This window comes from Schistocerca gregaria, chromosome 4 (assembly GCF_023897955.1).
Source record: "Schistocerca gregaria isolate iqSchGreg1 chromosome 4, iqSchGreg1.2, whole genome shotgun sequence".
Taxonomy (NCBI): domain Eukaryota; kingdom Metazoa; phylum Arthropoda; class Insecta; order Orthoptera; family Acrididae; genus Schistocerca; species Schistocerca gregaria.
Window position 1 is genome coordinate 326,826,892 of NC_064923.1, and position 21,987 is coordinate 326,848,878.

Genomic DNA, 21,987 nt, shown 5'->3' on the forward strand with positions numbered 1-21,987 from the left:
AGTCGAGGGGCATGAAAGGGAAGCAGTGGTTGGGAAAGGAGTGAGACAGGGTTGTAGCCTATCCCCGATGTCATTCAATCTGTATATTGAACAAGCAGTGAAGGAAACAAAAGAAATATTCGGAGTAGGTATTAAAATCCATGGAGAAGAAATAAAAACTTTGAGGTTCGCCGATGACATTGTAATTCTGTCAGAGACGGCAAAGGACTTGGAAGAGCAGTTGAACGGAATGGACAGTGTCTTGAAAGGAGGATATAAGATGAACATCAACAAAAGCAAAACGAGGATAATGGAATGTAGTCCAATTAAATCGGGTGATGCTGAGGGAATTAGATTACGAAATGAGACACTTAAAGTAGTAAAGGAGTTTTGCTATTTAGGAAGTAAAATAACTGATGATGGTCGAAGCAGAGAGGATATAAAATGTAGACTGGCAATGGCAAGGAAAGCGTTTCTGAAGAAGAGAAATTTGTTAACATCGAATATAGATTTAAGTGTCAGGAAGTAATTTCTGAAAATATTTGTTTGGAGTGTAGCCATGTATGGAAGTGAAACATGGACGATAACTAGTTTGGACAAGAAGAGAATAGAAGCTTTCGAAATGTGGTGCTACAGAAGAATACTGAAGATAAGGTGGATAGATCACGTAACTAATGAGGAAGTATTGAATAGGATTGTGGAGAAGAGAAGTTTGTGGCACAACTTGACTAGAAGAAGGGATCGGTTGGTAGGACATGTTTTGAGGCATCAAGGGATCACAAATTTAGCATTGGAGGCCAGTGTGGAGGGTAAAAATCGTAGAGGGAGACCGAGAGATGAGTACACTAAGCAGATTCAGAAGGATGTAGGTTGCAGTAGGTACTGGGAGATGAAGAAGCTTGCACAGGATAGAGTAGCATGGAGAGCTGCATCAAACCAGTCTCAGGACTGAAGACCACAACAACAACAACAGTGCTGTTTTGTTCTTGTTTCGTTCGTTTTTTTACGGCAAGTTTAAGTGAACAATGAGCAGCTGTAAAATTTTGTTTTCTACTCGGTAAAATTGCTGCTGAAACTGTTTTAAAGTTGAAAACAGCTTAACAAGATGATGTTATGGGAAAAACTCAAGTGTACGAGCGGTTTGCTGGATTTAAAAATGGTGACATGTAGATTGATGACAAACTTCGTTCTCTACATCCGTCAACTGCCCGAATCGAAAATACTGAAAAGCGTCGAGAGCTTGTGCTCACAGGTCGACGGACAATTGATCAACTGTCAGAGATTAATGGGTTATCGTGGAGCTCGGTTCAGCGAATTTTAACGGAAGATTTGGGAATGAAAAGGGTTGCTGCCAAGTTTGTTCCTCGGATTATGATTGACAATCAAATGGAACGCCGAGGTGAAACATGTCGTGCTTTGAAACAACGATTTGAAATTGATCCAGATTTTCTGTCAAAGGTCATTCATTACTGGTGATGAGTTTTAGTGCTATGGTTACGACCCAGAAACAAAGCACACGCCAATGAAAGACGTCATCATCACCCCGTCCAAAAAATGTTGTCTAATCAAATCAAACATCACAACAAAAACAATGTTGACTTGCTTTTTTGATGACAATGGCGTAGTTCATTCAGAGTTTGTTACCCCAGGCCAGATCGTCAATCAAATCTTTTATTTAGAAATTTTAAGATTATGCAATTGTGTTCGTCAGAAATGGCCCTATTTGTGGTAGACAGGCGACTGGTTCTTCCACCATGACAACGCACCTGCACACATCTCTCTTAGACAATTTTTGGCTAAAAATGGCATGGTTCGGCTGCCACACGCACCTTAGTCGCCTGACCTGGCCCCGTGCGACTTCACCTTATTTCCAAGCATGAAAAGGGGCATGGAAGGACACTGAGTTGACAACATTGAAGAAGTCAAGAAAAAACATGGGAGGAGCTGTCAGCCATTTCTAAAGATGAATATAAAAAAAGATTGGAACAGTGAAAGCTACGGTGGGACAAATGTATTAGTTGTAATGGAGAATTTCTGAAGGGGGTAAGGTTGTTTTGTAAATAATTTGAAAATATATAGCGTTTAAAAATAATTCTTTTTTGGGGGGGGGGGGGGGGAAACCCCCTCACATAGTCATTTTTCTCTCGCTCATTAGGTGAATACAGTAGGTCAGAAAATCGCCAAAATTACTACAAAATGTTTGCCGATACAACCCTGTACATGGGCTTGCAGCGTGTATGTACTGAGGTCGTATGTCCTTCATGGTGAGCCGTTAGCTTTCTGTTGTGTTCTTACATCACCTTCTAAATTTCAATTTCTTATTCCCCTTATTACACCTGATCAGAACGGAAAACAAAAAAATCCTCCAAGAATCTCTTTGAAGTAGGCTAGTACACGGTCGCCAAATAAAATTGTCCCGACAAGTGATTTCGGCATTTCCTGACAACGTAACCTACATAAACAATGGTGAAATTTCTGCATCGACGTCAACAATGGCCATTTCCAGCATTTTCTGTGAAGAACAGTTCTCCTTTTATTCACCAATTTCGAGTCAGAATTATGAACCTTTTCCGCACCAGATTTATTTTTGCCATCCTATAGCTATTATGAAATTCAGACACACCTGTAAATGCAGTGTCATAACCGCCAAGGAGTGAGAAGCGCGGAAATTATACGAAACTGTGCCGAGTACTATTTCTAATGGAACAGAAGGCAATGCACGCTCGCGCTCAACGGCCTCGTATTCTGCAAAATCACGTGCCTCGAAGAAAAGCTGCGCAATTTCGGCTTACGGCAACGGCAGCCACTTAAAGGGAATGGTATTTGGGCAGACTCCTTAATGGAAAAATTCGTTATCTTTTAGACTGTTTCTTTCTAGGTTGAGATCGTTGTGTTGAATAACAAGGTGTGCATTGTAATGGAAGCTCAAGAGCACTTGGTAAATAACTTTTCCACACCTCGTGACCATTCCATGTGGCAGTTTCTGTTTTTTCGCAGTGATTTTTATCTACCTTGTAATATTCTTTGTCGTTTATTTCGAATTCTTGTCTATAAACGTTCTCACGCACAGTAAGTGAAATGGAGCTGTTCACTAAATCTGACACAGTAAAATGTTGGTGAACGTCTAGTTAGAGTAGCCTTAAATCAGCCTCGGATCCTTTTAGTGAACCAACTATTTACTCACGAGGTGTAGTCTCTCAGACCGCGCGAAAATTTTCGAACTCGCTCCCCAAGACCAGTTCTAGCGAAATGCTCCTGTACTCCCATTACCTGGTCAAACTGGATCTAATATAAACTGTGATTGCTGTCAGTGAGTTTGACAGGAGAAGCTTCTTCCGTTACTATTTGATACAAAATTTTCTGATTTTCGGTCATTTGATGTAAGGTAAGTCATTTATATTACTTTTGTTACCTCACTTAGAGGTAGCAATAATAGTTTTTTTTTCAATACCAACGTTTAAACAACGTCTTGGGCACGAATGTAGTTCATTGTTGTTTCTTTCAGTCTGATACTTTCAGCTGTGAACCACTAATGCCAATGTGGTGTCCGATCGGGAAAACCTCCATAACAGTTAGTTACTGCCCTGCCATGCCATGCCATGCACAGATCACTGCCATGTACAGATCAGGCGGACAACTAAACACTTTTATATGCAAAAGTATAAGCCATCATTCTGTCCAGTTGTGATAGTTCTCAGTTAATGAATTTACATCATTTAAAATCGTCTATGTTCTGTTGTATTTGGTTATCACTTCTCAGCCTTTTGCCTAACATCAAAGTGCATTTGGCCTAGACAAAAACCTGACTGAAAACTTTGTTTCAGCCACTGTTACAGATACTGGGATATCTAGAAAATGTGTCCGAAAATCACAACAACAAACAGGGGATACCCTGTTGCAATGGCACTGGCCACTTTAGCCCCTTAGGCCCAAATCACACAGAAATGGCGTGCCACAGTCATCTGGTGGGGATGTGGCAATGTTCCAAGTCATTTCCATGTAAACAAATGAAGCAATTCACACAGAAATGGCACGGCAGAGACACGTCGCTTCGTGGTTCATGCCACGTTCATTTAGTCGCCATCAGTGGTGCAACAAAGTGATGTAAGGTGAAGATGTTCAACTGGTGCACTCATTAATCTGAAGTGTCAAAATGTGAGATGATTTGGAGACATCCATCACTGTCGTTAGTTCCCAGGTTTTGCATACAATACTAAAACCACTGTTTTTGGATCCGTGTGCGTTTTCCGCTATGCAATCTTTATCATAAGATTTTCAGTAAACTATTTGATGTTAATTTTTGAGCTTTCATGCCTTATAGTCTGATATCACAGGTTGATAATGAACTGTCTCTCTCTTAGATATTGCTTATGATAATTCCGATGTTTCTAAATTAAGTAAGTACTGCTCATATTTTGAAAAGTTTACAGTGCAAAATGTAGCTGCTGGCCAGTTTACATTAAGCGCATTTTAGAACCATAATTGCTGTGTAAAAAATGGAGTTACCATATCTCAATTGTTTTAACACTGGAAGGAAAGTCATCTGTCTTGCCATTTCTGAGTAAATCAGTGATGTACCAGTACTTCACATTTGGCCGCCATGAACTACAAAGTGCCACACTCAACACTATGGCCCACACTGTGCAGAGTTGTGCTCATGTTTTTCTTTGGTATGTGATTTATGAAGTCAGTTACTATCTCATTTTAAGTTAACACTGCATTTATTTAGAATTAGAGATAGACACTCACACACCCAGTGGCAGAGTTTGCTGTATAGTGTACACACAAATTTTTCTTGTCTTTACAAACAGTTTCATTTCACAACACATTCAATAACTGTTTTTCTACATGTACAGTCAAACAAATGGCATGTATCCAGCAAGTAGTGAGGTGAAATGGCATTCTGCTATTGATGTAACTAAACTATACTGTGTTGTGGGCATTCAATGCTTACCTATTTGCTTAACAATTCCGGCTTTCTTGATGCAGACACTGTATGTGAGGTAAAATGCTGTTTTGCACATTTTTGTAACAGTTATTACAACATTAGTTGTATTTTCTTTGAAAAAACTAGCAATGTTTCATTTTACTGCATGAACAACATTGAATTGACAGACTTAGAAAGCTTGTTTTGAGGAAGTTAAACACAGATCGAAACACATGATGTTTAGTGCAATATAATTCTGCACAAGCAGCAGCAGGAGATATGGGAAAAAATAACACTATTTCTGTTGCAATTACACTAAATGTGTAGAGTCAGAATTAAATTTTCTGTCCTCAGTCAATGGGTTTTGCTGTACAGACCTGCAAATCCAATATTCAATTGGTAGTTGCCCACAGAATTTCTTTCTTTCAGTTAGGATATACTGTCACATGTCAAATAAGACTTCCTTCTTGAGACTTTTTATTGGCAGAATTTTTATCACACACGATAGAGGAAACTGTAATGTTATCTATCATACAGTACCTATCAGCTTTTTTGCAAGGTTTCGACAAACCCACATGCATTGGGTGTTATGCCTTTCTCTTTCCCTTAGTGCAGATGAAATGTGTACTCAGTTATTTTGAATGAGGCTCTTTGCAACCCTCGGTCTAGCACACTAATATCCCTGAAGCCCTCTGGCTCCATCTTATAGACAAGGAATCTGTGGTCCTTGGCATTGGCAATGACTGGATCCAGATACCTGGGTGAAAGAATCTTTTGGTCCTTTCTGTAAGGGCAAAATGTCTATCACATAGTACAAAACTATTCCCAGTAATGAGGAATTGCTGGTCTCCAGCAGTGAAGCATTTAAGGATGATCAGAATTTGGAGAAGAGTCCTAATATTTTGAACATCTGTACAAAATCCACAATGTTTAGGCTTACATTCAAAAGAAAATCACATGAAAAATACAAATTATAATGAAATATGCTGTATTTCTTCCCTTTTTTCAACTATAAGGGATGTACATAATATCTTCTTTGCTAGTGAACATTTACAAGTTGCAACAGACCCAGTGCACCACTATCTTTGTCTGATGTGGTATACAGTTGCTGAAAAATAACCCGCTAATAAAATAATATTCTGATCCATTTGTAGCATGACCATCTTGCCTTCTTTTGATAGGGCCATATCAGTGTGCACTGCTCATGTCCTGTCTGTGCGACATTCCTGCCTTGCCGTTGCAAGGTGCCCGCACATCATCATTTCTGTGTAAATTGGGCCTTAGGTATGGAAAACTGGTAATTGTTTAAACATTCAGAAAAATTTTCCCAATGCATTCGTGCACATGTGGCAGTCATTCCAACAGGCGGTACAGCGTGATTTATAGTAAACATTACATGGTTTGCTTTCCTGGTGCTTCTGGTTAGAAGTGCCATGTTAATGAGGCTCTAATGTTACCTTTCACAAAAGCACTTTGCACATCATACATCTTATATTTCACAAGATGACCATTGATAACTGTGCTGTGCACAAATATGCATGACACAATTTTTTTTAACAAATTGATAATGCTGTGTCCACATTAATTACTATAGACGCACTTGAAAATGGACAGTGTCTGAAAGCAGTAGTGCAAACAATGCAATTTAACACATAGGATGGTGGAATCGTGTCACTTTTCAAATTTATTGAGGGTTGGGTCTACCCAGAGCAAAATAATATGTGTACAGTTCCTCTAATTTATCTTATTTATCACTTAAAAATGTATGGTGTGATACCCTGCAATATACGTATTCAAAATGTGTAAGCACCAAGCGTCTATCACCAACAATGGTTTGTTGAAAATTCAACTATCAGTAGAGCGGCCGCTTTACCCACCTTCCCCTACAGCTGCTAAAATTCATCAGGAGTTATACCTAGTTTACACGCCTGCAACAATAAGTGAAGAAAAGGTTAGGTAATGGTGTCAGAAATTTAATACGAGTGAATGTACTGATGAAGGGCGAAATTTCGCAATAAGTGGACAAAAGCTGGAATGATCGATGACTGGTGCACTAGACGATAAATGTATAAGCGGCAATCAAAAAATTTTCGCCTGAGGGCGTCACAGCAGTGTATACGCAACGTAGCACGACTGCAAATGCGGATATATAAGCACCGACACGAGTGCCAGGGATTAGTGCGGTATTCGAGTCTTTCCGGTGTGCGTGCGGTATATGTGAAAACGTGAAATATGGCGATGTTATTAGCAAATGTGTCCAAACAGGACCAATGTGCCGTTATTCTTTTCTTCGCTGCCGAAGGACAGATACCGGCTGACATCCATCTCAGAATGAAAAAAATAAAAATTACGGCATGTAATTAAGGCGAGATGTGCGGGAAAACTGTGACAAGGGGCGTTGCTGCTTCATAATAACGCACGTCCCCAATAGCTAATGTCGCAATGCAGAAATAACGCCAACTCAAGTGGGAGATACCCGAGCACCCGGGCTCCTACAATCCTAATCTCTCCTCATGCGATTATCAAGCCTTCGATCCCTTATTAAAAAAAAAAAAAAGAAAAGGGTTCGACGATTCCTGTCAGACAAGAATGTGCAACAGGCAATTACAGACTTCTTCATGCAGTAGGCCACGGTGTTTCATGCTTTCACCAAACGTGTATCTTCAACCTGGTGAGTTGGTGGGATGATTTCCTCAATGCTCACAGCGATTGTGCCTGATTGGCATACCAATTCTGGACTGATTGGCAATCGTACGTAAACTTTTTGAACGTCCCTTATATTAACGTCGCACGCACCATTACTTACACGATTGTGACAGAAAAACTCAGATATAGTAAACTGTATGCATTATAAAAGTAAAGAATGTCGAAGTAGAAGAGCGTTTTTGGACCGCTATCGCCTACATGATCATTTTAAGGTGTATTTCAACAGCTCTATTATCAGCGCCCGCACTAGGTGTTCCGATAACTTACATGGGCCATAAAAATTACATACTGCCAACAATACATCTCGTTAATGTTTGAGGCAGTACATTTCCGGGTCGCGCTATTGTCACAAAATGACGAACCTATGCTGGTGGAGTGAGTACGGCCCTACTGCTTTTGCATCACACAAGGAATAAACCTAGAAAGACTAAGAGGAATCAGTCTTAGTGGATTCGTTCTTTATTAAGTATACAGAATACTTCAAAACATTTAACTAGCGAACTGATGCTGGATATATACTTGTTCCAGAATTTTACCGTAATGTCGAAACACGTTTGCGAATATCTCGTACAAGCAACTGGTCCGAGATCTGCTAAAACCGATGCAAATAGCAAAGTTTGTACACCAGTTAAAATCCGACTGGCAATCGTTCTTTTTAGCTATGGGGATTCGTACATAAGTTTAAAGTATAACTAAAAAGTTCACTATTCTGTACTCATCAATAAACCTCATGACACTAGCAGTATGTTATGCTTTGGTAGGTCTGAAAGATTTCATTAAGGGAAGTTTGAATAAGACAAGAATTTTTTCTTTTTTTTTTCACCAGACAAGCTATTGTTTGCACTTTCAACTCCTGCTTCACGGACGTTTCGAGATGTGTGGACAAAGAGCCACCCGCGCTTCCACTATTCCTATGCAACTGTTTTGTCTCGCATTCGTTCCCAACTCATCGGCTACAGCTTGCCACCAGTTTTCAGAGTGTGATCTCTGTATAAATTACTTTCGACATCACATAGTTCTGATCGAAGATGATTCGCATTCATAAAATTCATAGTTCCCTCGTTGGTACACTTTCCAATTGCTGTACACAATAAACTCATAACTAAAACATGCCGCTGTATGCGCACAAACTTTCGATCAAATGCAAAACGAATGTGGTGCTGTCGGCGAGAGAAGTACGAAACAAAAGTTGTGAGCGAGGTGGACGCATTTACAGACAAGGGCAGAGATAGATATTGGTCTGCAATACCAAATATTCTCAACCACTGGTGGGCAGTATTGGAAACCCCTCGACAATACGTCGGCAACTACTTGCAACATCGGCAATCTTGCCCAGTCATACCGCAAAATTGCCGTCTATTGTAGCTACATTATAGCAATACTGACAGCAAAGCTACTGTGGCAAACAGAAGCCGTAAAATATGCCCAATCTAAACTAACGTTTAACGTATTCTGAGTGGAGGGGGTAAAGAAACGTAAGGGGGGACGGGAGAGACACGGAAGGAGGACGATGTCCAGCCCCACAGGCGAAGTTACTTGTAACGCATTAAAATTCGACCCGCCTGCTTAGCTGGGTGGTAACCTGGTCGCCTCCCATGCAAGTGGGCCCGGGTTCGATTCCCGGCCGGGTTGGAGATTTTCTCCGCTCGGGGACTGAGTGTTGTGTTGTCCTCATCATCATTTTATCATCACCGGCAAGTCGTCAATGTGGTGTCGAATGAAATAAGACTTGCACTTGGGGGCGCCCGAACTTCCCCGAATAGGAGCCTCCCGGCCAACGATACCATACGCTCATTTCCATTTCCATCCATTTGTTTAAAACAATGACACTTAAAATCGATTAATAAAAATAGTAAAGTGCGTGGTCGAGCTACCAACTCAGAGCTCATTGACGACTTCTACTCATCACTTTAGGGACTGAATTTTAAAAAGTATTACACTGTTGTCGTCATCAACGAGGATGGTGGAGATGTATCCAGCCAAACTGAGGGCTGCCCTTACATAAGCATATAAAACCCAATTCCACGCTAAGTCCACTGCGCAACATGAGTGACGCACTGTCAGAAAAGAGTACATCTTTCGAGTATCCTGAAGACACAGTTCTGTTGCGGTACACATAACAAGTGCATCACAGCGGGGGAATGAAATGGTGCGGCAACCGGAAAATACACCACAGAGTATGATTCTTGTGGACAAAAGTCTAAATTGCACATAGATTCGCGAAATGCTGATGGTATATAGGCCAAGTGCAATGTCGCGTCCAGTCGTAGTGATGTGGTGCTACCAATTTGACCAAGGCCGTACAAACGTGGGTGGTGATCAGGGAAGGAGGAGGATGTTGCACCACGAAATTTCCATCTTTTCGACAAGTTGAAAGGATATCTGGTGAAAAAGTTCACACAGCGGTTCTCTAATGGCTCCGTGACCATGGATTCGATTTCTGTCGTCAAGAAACTGAACGATTCGTAGAAGGTTCCGACCGATGTTTACAGAGATTGGTGACTATGTTGAAAAACACTGTCACGTATAGAGACACTTTGAAGTGCAGTGCAGCATTCAATGAAAGTTACTTGGCCAGCTGTAATAATGTCTAAGTCATCCTTAAAAATGTATCTTAATTTTCAAAATCTCCTCGTAGTTAACACACACTGCACCGTAGTATGCTACAAGCTTCAAATAACGGTGGGTGCTCACGCCGGAGCAGGAAACTGTGTCAATGGGCAGTGTCCTCTTCGTCTCCTGGTGGTGACGACGACGACGACGACGACGACGACGATGATGATGATTGGTTTATGGGACGCGGTTATCAGTGCCCGCACAAATTCCCGATCACTTCGCAGTCCAGTCCCGCCATTTCCCCGAATGATGATGAAATGATAAAGACATACAAACAACTAGTCCCCGGGCGGAGAAAATCCCCGACTCGGCCGCGAATCGATCCCGGGACCCCGTGATCCAGAGGCAGCAACGCTAAACATTAGACCACAAGCTGCACACTATTCGTCTCCTGGTGAACATAACGTTTTCCATCGCTCTGCCTGCATGACCGTTTTAACTGACCGCAGTTTACTGTTTACGCCTTCCCAACATTAGTTTTTCCACAGACGCATGCATTTGTCCGACGGTACGATGTTAGCGAGCTGTGGGACGGCACGCTGAATTACAAAACGTTCTCTACACGCTTCTTTGGTTGCCGTGACGTCTGCGTCATTTCTCCGTATCCCGAGGTGACTTGGTACCCGGCAAGAGACCACCTCTCCTTGTCTTGATTGTGGACCTGCTGTAAGGTATTTGTTAACTGTTCAGGTACACGAACTCCGGAGACCCTATCAAGAAAAACTGCTGAACAACCGAATGCATTCCCCTGCTTACATGATACTTTGTTTTCCCCACATTATTACGGAAAACGAGACGTGATTATCCCACAGCAACAATGGATAACGGTTTGAAGATGACGAAACCGGCGTTGTCAACTGATTCCATTCCCAGGCGGAGAATTTTTAAGCAGAGGAGTTGAAAAAGCTATTTGCAAAAACACTAAATATGTTTAGAAGTAAACGACAGTAACGCAGAAAAGGAAGGTCTAGTTTCCAGAATGAGATTTTCACTCTGCAGCGGAGTGTGCGCTGATATGAAACTTCCTGGCAGATTAAAACTGTGTGCCGGACCGAGACTCGAACTCGGGACCTTTGCCTTTTGGGGGCAAGTGCTCTACCAACTAAGCTACCCAAGCATGTAGCTCAGTTGGTAGAGCACTTGCCCCCAAAAGGGAAAGGTCCCGAGTTCGAGACTCGGTCCGGCACACAGTTTTAATCTGTCAGGAAGTTTCAAGGTATAGTTTGCTCACAACACCCTGAACGAGCCCTCCTTAATAGTTCTGGATCGGCTGAAATCGGTAGAAGTCGGTCGACTTCGGACCACGACTATTTTTTGTACAGCCGCTGTCAGCCCCGGCGATTAAAGAATATTACATTTATACTCAACCTCGATATTATTGCACTTGGCCACTGTCGGGAACAAGCAGTAAAGACACAGTAAACAAGTGCAGTGGTGACTAAGGAAAACGCATCGCACTGTCAATGCTTCCAGGTCAGCTGTGCATACCTGAGGGTCATTCGGAAGGCCAAGAACTTTTTCTACAGAAATTTTTATTTGATGCAATTAAATGAAACTATTTTACAATTTGCTACCCAAGTTAGTTGCCGCCAAGTTGTTGAATCATTGGTTAATGGCTTCTGTTCATCATTACCTCCGTTGCGTTGTCCACTCTTCAATTCGGGGAATAAGAGTAATCACTTGGGGGCTATATCCGGACTGTATAGCGGATGCTGAAACATTTCCCACTGAAACAAGTCCTGTGTGCGAACGCGCAGGAGCTTGAAGGAGGATATTGTACTGGTTACCTCTCCGCGTCGTTTGTTTTTAATAGTGCGGCTGACCTGGAAGCATTGACAGTGCGATGCGTTTTCCTTAGTCACCACTGCACTTGTTTACTGTGTCGTTAAAGCGTCTGGCAGTACGCCCCTGTATTTATGGCCTCACCTCTAGGACTGTAGTCGATGACCAGAACACCCTTACGCTCCCACAACACCGTAGCCGCAATCTTGCTGGTGCCCAAAATTTGTTTTGCTTTTCTCGGTTTCGTTGGAGCTTGCGTCTGATGCCACTCCACTGATTGGTACTTTGTTTCTGGTGTGAAATGTGATACCCAAGTCTCATCACCAGTGCTTTGAGTCCGGCCCCAGCGATCTTCGACATGAAAATTCTTCCGTCCGCCATTAAACATAATGCACCACCCGAACTGACCCTTCGAGCATCATGTTATCGATCTGTCAATAAATTGCAATGGATCGGACTTTTTGCGCGTTTAAAAGTCGGATAACACTTTGGCGCGGAATCGTCAATTTTGTTACAGATTTTAAAGTCGCACACAGCTAAGCAATAAGCAGACGAGTTAGATGGTAGCTGCCGCCAAAATGAAGCAGGTAAGTACCAAGATCAGTAGTTGGTCGGCGGTGTTGGTAAGACGCGTCACGTGTCCAAACAAAACGTTCTTTACTTTCCAAATGACCCTCGAACTATCGATGCCGATTACACACTAACTCACGATGAGCCGACCGAAGAGACTCATCCGTAACGTGCAATAACACTGTGTGGTTTTTTAATACCTGTGTGTAGGGAAAAATGTTCTGCCGTATTTGTTACGAAATAATGGAAATGATAGGGTTATCGCACACAGACTTATGGACGTCATCGTAGTCCCGCATCCTGTGACTTCTCGAGAGAAATATTAATCCTTTAACAGAGGTGACACTAGAACATTCTGTGATGGTTACCAATTAAGTGTCGGCATGGAGAGTCTCAATAATAATAATAATAATAATAATAATAATAATCTCCCTCTGGGCTTCAGAAGGCTTCCTTCGCTGCCTGCATCACTCCGCAAAACTCGGTCAAGACCTCGTGAACGAACTACAGGTCTATAGGAAACTGAAACAGTCAGTAAAGCTCTTTAGCCATAAACGCCTTGTTGATCACGCTGTCTTTCGTTGCCTGCCTGTGTAACATTTTTCTTCCCCGAGCGGCGACGGACATGCGGTAACAGTCAAGCAGTACAGCAGCAAGTGTACTCGGCGCTTTTCACCCCCAGCATGCTGCTTAGTGCTACATCCTCGGCAGTTAGGATGGAACGAGCGAGAAGGCGAAGAAAAGAGGAGGACGGAAGGGGGAAGAGGGGAAGGGACAGAGAAGCTGGCGGAGTGGCAGGGAGCTGCCTGCCCGCGAGCAGCGGCTAGACTCTACACTAGAAGGATGTCGCGGGTTATCTCCCGTGCTGCGGCGAGCGCGCCACGTTAATTAGCGGGCTACCTTAAGTGCGCCGCGCACGCTAACAAGCAGCGCTGAGCGATGGAGGCGCCCCCGATTCGAAGGTCGGGCACGTGACTGAGCAGATTGCGCTGCCGAAAGAATGGACAAACACGACGCAACCTCACAGTACATCTACATCTACACAGATGTTCCGCAAGCCACCATACGCTGCGTGGCGGTACCACTGCTAGTCATTTCTTTTCCTGTTCCACTCGCAAATCGTGCGAGGGAATCGACTGTCTATATGTCCCCGTATGAGCACTAATTTCTCGTATCTTATCCTCGTGATCCTTACGTGCAATGTATGTTGGCGTCAGCTTCAAATACCGGTTCTCTAAATTTTCTGAATAGGGTTTCTCGAAAAGAACGTAGCCTTCCCTCCAGGGTTTCCCGTTTGGGTCCCTGAATTATCTCCATATCATCTACCAGTAACAGATCTAGCAGCCCACCTCTGAACTGCTTCGATGTCTTCCTTCAGTCTGAGCTCGTATGGATCGAAATACGCGAGCAGTGCTCAAGAATAAGTCGCACCAGCGTCCTATATGCGGCCCCCTTTACAGGTGAACCACTCTTTCCTAAAATTCTCCAAATAAACTGAAGTCAACCATTTGCATTCCCTACCACAGTCCCCACATGCACGTTCCCTCTCATATCGCTTTGCGACATTACGTGCAGATACGAGGGTAACTCAATTATTATCCGCAAAGTAGTTATAAAATTTTATTGTGATCAAATAGAAAACTTACAAGAACATGATTTTTCGACATAGTCTCCTTGCGTTTCAACACAGTTGGTCCATCATTGTACAAGCTTCCTGATGCCCTCATAAAAGAAGGTTCTCGGTTGAGCTGTGAGCCAGGAATGCACCGCTTCTTTCACTGCTTCGTCCGAGGCAAATCGACGCCCCCTTAATGCTGTGTGAGTGGACCAAACAAGTGATAGAAGGGGGCAAGATCGGTACTGTATGGAGGATGATCCAATACTTCAAATTTGAGTTTCTGGAGCGTTTCAGCAGTGTGGGCACCAGTATGCGGATGGGCATTGTTGGGCAACAACACACCACCTTTTGACAGCAATCCTCGGCATTTGCTTCGAATTGCAGGCAGTAAGCATCTCATTGTAACGTACACTGTTTATTGTTGTGCCCCTTTCCCCATAATGTTCCAGTACTGGACCTTGTGTGTTCCAAAAAACTGTAAGCATCAGTTTTCCTGTGGATGGTTGGCTCTTGAACTTTTTCTTGCACGGCGAATTTGGATCATTCCATTCCATACTCTGCCGTTTACTCTCTGGCTCGTAATGATGGATCCATGTTTAGTCAGCAGTAATGATCCTGTCTACGAAGTTGTCCTCTTCGTTACCATAGCAATCCAAATGTTTTTTGCAGGTGTCCAAGTGCGTATGTTTATGCAACTGTGCGGGTTGTTTTGGAACTCACCTTCCACAAACTTTATGAAACCCAAGTCTGTTGTGGATGATTTCATAGGCAAAACCATGACTAATTTGCAGACAATGTGCCACTTCTTCAATATTTAACTCTCTCTCCGAGCGAACACTCAATGGTTTCTTCATTTGTGGTGGTAAACAGTCGTCTGGCTCCTTCATCATGAATAATACTTGTGCGACCATTCAGAATTTTTCAATCCATTCGTAGACACTCCTCTGTGGCAAAATACTGTTCCCGTACTGTAGCAAAAGTCTGTGATGAATTTTGGCTCCTAATACACCTTCCGACCAAAAATACGGATCACTGAACGTTGCTCTTCTTTGCTGCAAATAGACAGCAGAGCAGCCATGATTAACAGCATGGCAGCGATAATGAAACTAACTTAGCAGCTTGAAAATTGCAAAGAGATAACAACAAATAAACAAAACATGTGTCATCAATGTAAAACAACAGACAGTACTACCAAAATAAACAAACATATAACTAAATTGCGGATAATTATTGACTTACCTTCGTATTTTGATGACTTAACTGTGTCAAGCAGGACACTTGGTTCAAACCTCCCACTCATCTGAATTAACTTAATTATTTTCATATTTAGGGCTAGCTGCCATTCATCACACCAACTGGAAATTTTATCTAAGTCGTCTTGTATTTTCCTACTGTCACTCAACTTGGACGCCTTACCGTACACCACAGCATCATCAGTGAACAACCACAGTTTGCTGCCCATCCTGTCCGCCAAATCATTTATGTATAAGAGAACAACAGTGCTCCGATCACACTTTCCTGAGGCACTCCTGACAATACCCTTGTCTCTGGTGAACATTCACCATCAAGGACAGCATAGTGGGTTCTATTACTTGAGATGTCTTTGAGCCACTCACATATCTGTGAACTTATTCCATATGCTCATACCTTCGTTAACAGCCTGCAGTCGGGTATTGTGTCAAATGCTTTCAGAAATATGGAATCTGTCTGTTGCCCTTCATCCATAGTTCACAGTATATCGTGTGAGAAAAGGCCAAGCTGAGTTTCGCATGAGTGATGCCTTCTAAAACCGTGCTGGTTCATGGACATAAGCTTCTCAGCCACAAGAAGGTTTATTATATTCGAACTGAGAATAAGTGCAAGGATTCTGCAGCACACGGAAGTTAGGGGTATTGGTCTGTAATTTTGTGGGTCTTTTCTTTTACTTTTCTTATTTACAGGAGTCACCTGCCACTTTTTCCATTTGCTTGGGACTTGGTGGTGAGTGAGAGATTTGTGATAAACAAGCTAAATAAGGGGACAATGCCGTTGAGTACTCTTTGTAAAATCAAACTGGGTTTCCATCCAGACCTGGTGATTTATTTGCTGTCAAATCTTTCAATTGTTTCTCTACACCAGGTATGCTTGTTACTATGTCGGCCGACAGGAGTTTTTCTGATGGTCAAATGATGGTACGTTTGTACAGTTTTACTGTGTGAACAATTTCTAGAACATGAAATTTGAAACTTCAGCTTTCATTTTGCTATCTTCAATTGCCACACCAGACTGGCCAACAAGGGACTGAATCGAAGCCATTGACCCGCTTAGCGATTTTACACGAGATCAGAATCTCTACTAACCTTCGCTTCTCGTCATTTGTGTGTTCCCTTTTGAACCTAGAGTGCAACAGCCTCTGCTTCCTCAGCATCATCTGAATTTCATTATGAAACCATGGTGGGTCTCTTCCATCCTTTACCCCATTTCTAGACACACAACTCTCCAGACCATGATTTACAATCTGCTTCAACGTTCCCATAATTCCTCTACATCCATCTTATTGGAACTAAGTGATGCTAATTCACTGTCTAAGACGGCTTTCAGAAAATGTGTTCAAAAGTATTTTGCATGGCTGTCTGTGTGTACACCCCACAATAAATCCATAGACATCACAGTTTATATGCGGTAGGTTAAGGTCGCCTCCTACTAGTATTGCATGATCTGAGTATTTACACACTATTGACTGCAGACTTCCTTTGAATGACTCTAGAACTGTCACAGCAGAATCTGGTGGCTGGTAAAAACATCTAACAATTAACTTGGTTTCACCTACACCTGTTATACCGACCAGATAACTACATTGTCACCCTAAACTTCAACCTCATTAGAGGCAATATTTTTGTCAACTGTAATGAACACTCTCCCTCCTGTGGCCTCTAATCTGTCTTTCCAAGGTACGTTCCGCAACTTGCAAAGTATTTTAGAGCTTTCCACTACAGGTTTCAGCCAGCTCTCAGTCCCAAGAATAATTTGAGCACGAGAACTTTCCTGGAAGTAAGTAAATCCAGGAACTTTACTACAAATATTTTGACAGCTTACTGATAATATTATGACAGTCAAAGAGTTGTTATCCTGAACACAGATTCCCTTGATGCGTATCGACTGGTGATACTACTGTACTTGTATGGCAACTGACAAGGAAGCAGCAACATAACTCTTTCATGGGTTTTTCCAGTTTGCCCAACTCCTCCAGTCCAGTTGGTAGCATACATGTCTCTAACCATCTGCTGACATTAGCATGTGCACTCAATTCCCAGACAGAAACTGATCAAAGGGCGGATGCTGGTGAGGTCTGACTCTCACTTGAACGTATCATCATTGTGGAAGGTTTTGTTAGAGGATTATGACCCTCAATTACATGGTAACATAAGGTACTGTATATCATATGACCTCAAAATTCTTCATAGGGCACCTTTCTTTTCAGGAAGAAGAAACCAAGTTGCTCATCAATAATTTTTTACTTCATTATTAATTCTAACCCATATAGCATTGATCTATCTGGAGCTAAGTGAGGTGGTGTAGTAATGGAGGTAAGATTTAGGTTTCCCGTTATTTCCCTAAAGTGCTTAAGCCAAATTCTGGGATAGTATCTCTGAAATGGCACAGCCCATTTCCTCTCCCATCCTTCCTTAATTAAACTTCTACTCTGCCACTGATTCCATCATCAACAGGACACTAAACCCTATTTCCCTTCCTTTTCTCACCTGAAAGGCATTAAACAGGCAATATGTTGGAGTGTGTCTTCCATAGACAACTAAGTGAATGATAGACGATCCAGTGCCCCTGCAGTATGGACAAAACATTTCCCATTTACAGTATTGCAGTTCTTCCATTGTACACAAAGATCCTCTTTATGGCCATTCAAAGACAACAAAGCTCACTAAACATCTCAGCCACATGTAGTAACACATGTCATTTTAAAATAAAGAGGAATATTCCTAAACAAATTTTCTCAGTTGGTTTGCTCCAAATGAGTCATCCAGATGCATGGCACTATGGTGGCAGAAAAATAAGCTTCATCATTAGTTTCCTTCTCCAATACTCTTAGTGCATAAAAGAAATGCTTGCAGCGCATTATCTTAAACCTTTCCTATCCATTTTTGTGCTCACTTCATTCTCTCCAATTCTTATTTCTTTTAAGAAGGTAAGAATGTAAAGCACTACGGGTTATTACACTAATGTTTAAAAACAAAAATAAATAAATAAATAAAATACAATGTGAAGTCACTTGATAACTTTATTATTTTTACACTAGTTTTTGAAACAACAGTGGCATTTGTTTATGACTGTTTATAATTTTTTTCTATATATTTCTTCTTAAAACATTCTCCTGAGGGAAGTCCAGGCTTCCTCCTGCATGTTTCATAGTAGAAAATTGTTTCTTTGTTTCCTCCTTGCTCCTTGTGTTTGCTGCAAACCACGCAGTCCTTTGTTGATTCTTTTTCTTCCATTGTACATTATACAACAGTTCTTCCCATTCAGCCTCTCCTGTGTGTTGTCAGACAATGATGGTCATTCTCTTTTCTCTGAATTTGTATTTCTCACCTGGCCAACTAGCTGTCTGATTAGATTTCTTCTGTAGAAAAGATATGTCTGCAGTTATTTTTCATGTACACTTTTTTCTATTGAGGAAAGAATGTAACTGTTCACTACAGCAACTTCAATCAGCCAGAAGAATAATTTTTTACACCACTTGTATGACTACCTCATAAAACCACAGCAATCACAGCACTGATCAGACCTGTGCCCTCTTGCCATAAGCTAAGTGTAGTCCAAAATAACAGTGGTTTTCAGGAATTGCACAGGTTCCTTCTTCCCATAACCACTGATCAACTGGGTCTGGTGATGTAAGAATGTTCTCAAATTAGTCACAAACCTCTTGTCATGGAATGAAAGACATAATATTCAACTCACTTTGATAGGCACATCACTTACATTCAGCAAGTTTTTCGTTCTTCAAAATGCACGGAAAATGCTTCCCAGAAGGTATAATTGTACCTATTATATGAAATTTCAATTTGTGCAATTCCCAAATAAGTTGAGAGCTGGTGTAGTACCAGTCAGTATAAAAACTGATAGCCTGAACCACCTACAAAAGTTAGCAGCTGCTCCACCAAATGAACCAAAATGGTAAATCAGGATAAATTAGACCTTCTGTAGTTGTGATTCCATAGTATGGAATGTGTGAAAAAAAAAACATAACCATTTTCTTACTGACAGAAAACTCATAACCCTCACTTTGTACACTTCTTTGGATTGTACTACTTGAACTGAATACTTCTGCATTTTTTTATCTTGCTCCCTCTTATAAACTGACACCCCTGAGCTGTGACAGGTGGAACTTCATGCAGCATCCAATATATTTGAGAAAAAAATGAAGGCAAGATAAAACATCCTCAAAAAATTGTTTGTTCTAGCCAGTATTCTGTAAAAATAATCAACTAATTTTGGCTTCAAATTCAAAGCCATACTCAATAATACACAAAAAAACTTCAATTCTAACAAAACATCCCTCCATGAGTGCCACACTGAGTGACCGCCTGTATCTTTTATTTAGCATACATATTTGTAGTGCTCATAATTTCACTAACAAGATTGTCAGTGAAGAAGAGTTGTAAATATTCAAATTTTGATTTTCGTTAACACCATGAGGTCTGGTGAAACACTGTTGCATGACAGGAAAACGAAACTTCATGAGATCACAGTTGCCATCAGAATAAACTTTCCTGATAATCATATTTGCTATAGTTTGGGTTTCTTTGTCACAGTCTACTCCATCAGTAAACTCTGGTTCACTAGAACTTCCATCACTGCACTACACACAACCGAAGTATCTTCCCAGTCACTTTCATCACTAAATTCTCCTACATTCTCAATGCCTTTGAGAAGTCAGCTGGCAATATCATCATCACTTATACGTTTCCTACTGGCCATTATCATACATAAATGTGCGAATGCAACATGCTTTGAGTTTTCAGATCTTTGTCCTAAAAAAGTGCTGCCCTGTGCCTAATGAATTCTAACAATTGGGCACAAGGAAAGCACAACAATGGAAACGTCTGACATCAGAACCATAGCAGAAAGTGGTAATGTTGGTTATATTCTGATAACGTTGGACGTATCCTGACAGCTGATCAGAAAGATTAACCTATAGCCTTTGCTAAAGTTTTTCTTTATTTTCTATCTTCTTGTTCAGTCTCATAATTCGACTCAGTATATTCCAAATAGTAACAATTCTGTTTTGTTAATGTTTTGACATACGAGGGCTATCCACAAAGTACATTATGTTTTGGAATTAAAAATAAATAAAGTATTGGGATTATTTTAATTATATACAGATGAAAGCCACTCTTAAATACTACTTTTCTACATAGCTGCCATTTAAATTTAGGCACTTATTGTAGCGATGGAAGAGTTTTGAAATTCCTTCGTCATAAAATTCGGCCGCCTGCGCCTTCAACCACGTGAGGACTGTCTTTTGGGACAGAAAAGGTGTGATTTTTGTGGATTTCCTGGAAAGAGGCACTACAATAAACTCTCAAAAGTATTGCCAAACTCTGCGCAACCTCAGAAGAGCAATACAAAACAAGCGAAGGGGACAGTTGGTCTCAAAGATCTTGCTGATTCACGGCAACGCCCAGGCCCACACGGCAAATGCCACTCGTGAAGTTCTCGAATCTTTTAAGTGGGGGTTGTTTCCTCATCCGCCGTACAGTCCAACCTGGCACCGAGCGACTTCCACTTATTCCCAGCAGTGAAGAAGTAGTTGGCTATGCAGCGTTTTGATGACGACGCACAGCTTCAAGAAGAGGTAACCATGTGGTTGAAGGCGCAGGCGGCCGAATTTTATTACGAAGAAATTTCCAAGCTCTTCCACCGTTACGATAAGTGCTTTAATTTAAATGGCAACTATGTAGAAAAGTAGTATTTAAGTGTGGCTTTCATTTGAATATAATAAAAAACATTTCCAATACTTTATTTATTCTTAATTCCAAAACACAATGTACTTTGTGGATAGCCCTCATATTACTTAGAAATGTTACTCTATTAGCATGTAGGGAAAGTAGAAATGGGTATCAAACTGAACAATGGATACCAGTTTGTAAGTACCACATGTCAATGTCTGCCTGTCCCAACACACACAACCAGAAGGTTGTACAGATTTCAATAATCAAATGATACACACCAACAATAAATGCATTAGCCAATTGTAATCTGCATCCTTGGAAAATGTAATGAAAAATAATATGAACCCAATGCTGCCTGCAATTCCAAAACACTATGAATTTGCTACTAATACTGGTTGTTTCAACATATTTCCCCATGTCACCTCGTCATGCATGCCAGCATTCCTAGAGATACTAGTAGTGTCTTACACCAAACTATTTTTTTTCTAGACGATTTCTCCTGGCATTTGAGAGTTACATTTACAATTCACCACCTTCCCCTTCATTATGTCCACCCCATTACCTAGGAGATAGTACGTAATGTGTGTGCGTTATTTTACTGAAAGTTCTCCAGTTACTTATATGTCACCACTTCCTACTGCCTCTGCAATCGATGAAGTCCTCAGGACTGTCCGCAATCTGATGATGATGATGTTCCATATTCCGCGAAAAGTAGGGGACAATGTGTGAGACCTGCACCGCCTACTAGGCAATGTCCTTGCTGAGGTGGTTTGCCATTGCCTTCCTCCTACTGTAATGGGGATGAATAATGATGATGAAGACAACAAAACAACACCCAGTCATCT

General features: G+C 41.4%; 1 protein-coding gene and 1 non-coding gene across 8 annotated transcripts in view; both read right to left on the reverse strand.

The window, feature by feature from the left end:
* LOC126365733 (multiple PDZ domain protein) overlaps positions 1 to 21,987 on the reverse strand; it is a 2,074,088-nt gene that overhangs the window by 2,022,434 nt on the left and 29,667 nt on the right. The window lies entirely within an intron of this gene.
* On the reverse strand, positions 11,272 to 11,346 carry Trnal-caa (transfer RNA leucine (anticodon CAA)). The gene has a single exon. It is a non-coding gene; the product is annotated as a tRNA-Leu (tRNA).